We start from the raw sequence: 6,000 nt of genomic DNA, 5'->3' as shown, positions 1-6,000 counted from the left end.
TTTTCTGGTATAAAAATTTGGTCAGTTATTGGGGATGTATTATATTTTGTTAATCCCACTGGTATTGCGAATATAGTTTTCAACTCCAAAAGTCTTTTCCAGCAGGTATTTTAATTCAGACAAAATGACATTCAAATCCCAGTAATTTTGTTTCCTGATTTTATGTTTTGCCTATGTTGTAGCTAAAGTGAGTGCTAATACAACAAAATCAAGGTGCAGAGTAAAATAAAGCTTGAAAAAAATACACATTTTTATAGTGTTTCATAAAAAGTTATCTCTGAAAATTTTAATTTTCAAACATGAAGTTAAGATAGCATTCCATGGATCAAATCTGAGTTACTCTACCAATCAGCAGTTTTGTAGCAGACTAATTTCTTATAGTTCAAAGCAGATGCCATAGTCTTCATTTCATTGAAGGCTCACAGTCACCTTAGGTTCCATAAGAGCCACTCTGATATGAATCAGGTTCTTTGACTATCCACTATTGTAAGTCAGATGCATACATTAAAATCAGAATACTAAAAACATCTATTTTAACACATATTTATAAAATTACTTTCTGTGTATGAGTGTTTTGCCTGTATATATGTCTGTGAATCACATGTATGTATGGTGCCCACAGAGACCAGAAGTGGGCAAAGAATTCCTGTAACTGGAATTAATGATGATTCTGACCCTCCATGTGAATACTGGAAATAGAACCCAGCTCCTGTAAAAGAGCAGTCAATATTCTTAACCGCCGAGTCATCTATCCAGTCTCTCCAACAACTTCTTGCTGAATCCCTTGTTATAATCACTGTAGCAAGTTTTTCCCATTCTTAAAATTCTTAATCTCCTGTCCCCAATTACTATGAGCAGATTTTTTTCTTATGTTAAGATACTTTCAGTTGCGTATTCTGTTAGTTTCATAAGAACTATGGATAACCTAAATATCAAAAAATTATCTGTGCCTAAAATATAGTCACAAAGCAGCAGATTATAAATAAACATGTATGGACTCCACAAACAGCACCCAATACTATTGGTGTGATGTATATATCAGATGTTACACAGCTTCTGATGTGACAGTATTTAGATAAGCCTCTCTAATATCTGAAGATATCTTAGACTAAACACTTATTTCATGTGAATCTCTGCGTTGTTGATAAAATATAAAATAAACATTTTATCAATTATTATGATAATAAATTAAGCATTTCCAAAAATGTAACCTAAGCACATTACTGAATGCTGTTTACTTAACATGGCTATAGTCATAGTATTGAAACACAAGTGAACTGTTAGTTTTTAAAGAGAAATTTAATTTAGTATCTATAAATTCTTCTATAATTAAATTTATCTACCTCTCATAATCATATGTACTATGCCTTCTCCATACAACTTTTCCTGAGATGAATGTGACTTTCCATCTGGTACTTTATCCAGTAAATGGTCTATCTATCAAATGACTGGCAAAAGCACTAATACTTCACTCAGGTAATCAGCATCTGAGGAATATTGTGTTTATGATAACTTAAGGACTTTTACACTTGTGCTTAGTGATAAACTGAGAAAGAAATGAATTGCAAATTAAAGTCAAGCTGTTCCTAGTGCCACTGAAATAGATACAGCCAAAGCTTACAAATGGCTTTTTGAAATGATGCTGTCTTTCCAGTGTATATATTAGCCACAGCAACCCACCTTTCCACCTTTCCTGGGGATGCATGCCTGTCAGTACAGGTGTCTCTTTTCCTACCTTATTTTGATGGACACCCTTTATTTGGTAAAAAGTAATTACAAAGAAAGGTATTTGAATATTTTCTTTGCAGAAGGCAGACTCTAACAAAGGTTAGAGTTTAAGATTTGTTTCAGAATTCTCAAGTTTTCAGTTCATACAAAGGTGCCAAAATGGAGGGAAAGTTCAAGTTAGGAAGACAGTGAAAGAAAATACCAAGATGACTTTTAAATTATCGTCTTTCCTTGCTGTTTCCGAGACTCTAGGGAATTGTTTCCACAGATAACTCATTTACCCTTTTCCAGAGTGACTAGACAGAGACTGTTTCTGAGGAAAGAGTTCTCTGAGGACGTGTTTCACAAGCACAATTATTTACATGCTGTGCTGAGGATAGGGACCAATTCTGTTGCAGTGGGATGGAATTTGAGATGAACAGACTCCATTTCACAACATACTGAACACCAGCTAAAATGCATATAATTATATATGAGCTTTTTGGAATCAGTTATTATGAGGAATTTAAATGAGAATTTTTTGATATATCACCTTTATCAATGATATCATATACGACTTTAAGATTTTGTTTCTCTATAGTATAATAATAAAGGATAATAAAATCCATGAAAACAGCAAAAATAATATGCAATGAAAAATGCAGTTACCATTATGAATAACCTAGAAATATCAAAAAATCTTTTAAATATGTAGTCTTTTATCACAATAAAAAGGCAATAATGAGAATAATCTGCCTACTTCTTACTAATTAATACCTACTTTATATTCTCATATTCAGCCGTTACAATTTTCTCATATATGCCATACATCAGGCTTAGATTTGTGCTTCTAGGAATTTATGCACAATCAATGTATCTAACTCTGATAACTGTATTCACTCTGTCCTCATAGCAACATAATGAAGTCAATGTTATTTGGAATATTTTGATATGCATTATAACCTCTTAATAATCCAAGTGCACATTAATCGGGAAAATAAATTCAAACCTATTGAAAAACAGGTACAATCAGAGGTGTTTCTTTTTGTCCACCTATATCATAGGCCTTCCTCTAAACAAAGTCAGTGATATCTGAGTGCACCTTTTTCATTACACAGATGTTGAGTGTTCTATGTTCCTTTCCAATAGACCCCAATCCTCTGGTATTCTTCCATGGCCAGGCCCCTTAAGACTGTTCATAAAGCATTATTTTGAGTGAGGTAACCCAGTCACAGAAAGACAATTATCACATGTACTCATTCATAGGTGTTTTTTAAACATAAAGTAAAGAAACACAGCCTACAAACCACAATCTCAGAGAACTTATGATAGGGGAATTCAGTCAATCACATTCTGTTTTGGGGGCGTGCCGACCTCAGGCTAAAGCCTGCCTATAAACTTAGCAAGCATGTTTGCTAGCTCTCTTTTTCGCCTGGCTCCTGCATCTGGACGGATCCTTTGGATTCTGGTGTAAGCTGTAGTAAGTCTTACTTCTGTTTATTAAAGCTGTATATTTTGTGTCAAGATAGTCTGGGGACTTTTCATTACCAATCGCCCTGTGGCTACAATTTGGCGCCTGAATGTGGGCCCTTTTTCCCACCTTGTGGCGCAGGCCTAGCAGCCTGAGCGCATACAGTACCTGGCGGCTTTTACAGTAAAGCCTGCACTGGATCCCTGCTCCATTCAATAGAATAGGGCCAGGGACTTTCCAGCTTCTGCAAAAGCTGCAGAACTCGAGCAAGCGGCAGCTCTACCCCCATTCAGGCAGTGTATTTCCTGCAGCCCCGGCTGAGTTTGGCTTGCGCTGCTAGCCTGAAAGTAACCTCTGGATTTGAGTTTATATATATTTCAGAATCTTTCCAGGTCGGCGCCATTGCCACGTGGATTCAGGTGTGCCCTCGCCACTTACTGGCAGGCAAGGGTCATTACAGGTAAGATTTTTCTATTCAGTTGAAAACAAATAAATAAATACAATTTCTTTTGATTGAACATGTCAGAAAATACTACTATTCAAAAATTCAATGGCCTTTTTAATTGCACCATGGAGGATATCCTCCATGAGGTTTCTGATATTCCTCTTACTTGGTTATTTCTGGGACTTGTCGCTTTTCTGGTGTTTGGATATTTTATAAGGATGATTCAGTCATTACAGATCGAATCTACTATGCTGAGGGCAGAGATTAAAACCTTAAGGACAATTCAGACTGACACCAACCTCCTCAAAAAAGAGTTTGGAGTTTTCAAGGAAGAGACTAGATCAGAGTTTGGAGCTCTCAAGGAGGGGACAACCAAAATGACTCGTAACCTCCAGTCCCTGACTGTAAGTGCTGAAACATTAGCTGAGAGGATTAAAACCATTGGATGTGAAAATTGGACTTTATCAAAAGGGTATGATAGATTAAATGACAGGATTTCCATACAAGAAGGCACAGTGCATGCCATGAGGATTATGTCCAAGGAGGATATAGCATCTCTAACGGACAAGCTCCATGCCTTAGAATTATCAATGAAGGAGATAGTGTCCAGGGAGGAAATGGTGTCTCTGATGCACAAGCTCCATGCCTTAGAATCGTTAATGAAGGCTTTGGAGCATAATACTGGACAGGAGATCCAGGGTTTACAGAAGGCAATGGTGAGCAGATTTAATAAGATTGAGGAAATCATAGACTCCGATGAACAGGAGCAAAAGGTAGAAAGGCAACATTTACCTCCAAAAACTCTCAGTCTACACAGAGTTATACCTGCCTTTCCAGTAATAACATCAGAAAAGATAACCGGCTCCAAAAACCCTAAGGTCATTAAAGAACATACATGGGAGCCTATACGTATGAATGATCTGAAATAATTTAAACAAGCAATTGTGAATTATGGACTACATTCATCCTTTGTTAGAGAGATGTTAAAATCCTGGGTTCTCAGCAGCAGGGCCACCTCTCAAGATTGGAACCAGCTCATGTCAGCTGTCCTTGAGAATGGACCTTTATGGCATTTCAAATGCCTATTCAAGCAAGAGGCCAGACTTTTACAACAACAAGAATCAGTGAAAGGAATTGAGATTTCTCTAGATCTAATTCTAGGTGAAGGACTTTACTCTGATCCTCAGGAACAAGTTCTTTATGATGAAAACATCTTATCCATATGTGCCACAGCAGCTCTAAGGGCCTGGGACAGGGTTCAAGACTCAGGTCAGAGAGTAGAATCATATGTCAGGGTAAAACAGAGTCAGAGAGAACCCTTTAGTGACTTTTTACAAAGACTAACTAAGGCTGTACAAATAGAGATACCTGATCCAGAAGCAAGAAATATAGTAATTGAGTCTTTGGCTTATGAGAATGCCAACGTAGAAATTGGGAGCATGGGGATCTTGAGTGAGGGTTGAAGGGGGAGGGGACAGGCAGGAAGAGGAGCAGAAAAAAATCAATAAAAGATAAAATAAAAAAGACTGTTCAGAGAAAGAGTAGAGAGTGAAAGCAAAGCCAATTTTGAATGTTTACAAACAGGAATTCAGTGACACATGTTCACAGATCCTGTAGTGGCTATGCCCTCACATTACTCTCTACAAGCTTTTATAGAATGTTTGGTGTCTTCAAAGGGCATTTGGGTTCCACACATATCCCTTTGTTACCTCAAACTATGTGTTGAGAATAGCCTTACAGTTAGTGCTAGGTCCATGATAATCCATTATTGATGTTTTAAAATATTTCCCTTATCTTTTAAAATATTTCCATTGCTAAATTTTCCCCCATCTCCAGTTTGACATAGACCATCTATAGCCAAAGATTCATATGCAACAGCACATTAAATAGAGATCAAGATCAACTAGAAAGATGTTGGTTGACACTATGGTATATGTGCTACTATTTCTCTGTAGACATAAGTTTCTGTCCTGCCTTGTCCTGCAGCTGTTCAGTCCCAAAGAAACACTCAAAGGCTTATATTAACAATAAACTGTTTGGCCTATTAGCTCAGGATCATTATTATCTAGCTCTTCCAACTTAAATTAGACCTTATTTCTTATCTATGTTTAGAGGCATGACTTGGTACCTTTTCTCAGTATAACATTCTCGTCTTGCTTTCTTTGGGTCTGGGTGGTGACTGCAGACTGAGCCTTTCCTCTTCCCAGAATTATCCTAGTCTGGTCACCTCACCTACCCTTCCTACCTGGCTAATGGGCAATCAGCATTCAATAAACCAATAAAAGTGACAAATCTTTACAGAGTAAAAGAGCAGTATCCCACATTATTTATCCCTCAATATTTCTTTCATGCCACGCTGGTTATTTTTATGCTTTAT

Source organism: Myodes glareolus, chromosome 18 (genome assembly GCF_982192425.1).
Source record: "Myodes glareolus chromosome 18, mMyoGla1.1, whole genome shotgun sequence".
Lineage (NCBI taxonomy): Eukaryota > Metazoa > Chordata > Mammalia > Rodentia > Cricetidae > Myodes > Myodes glareolus.
Note: the sequence above shows the minus strand (reverse complement) of the source record.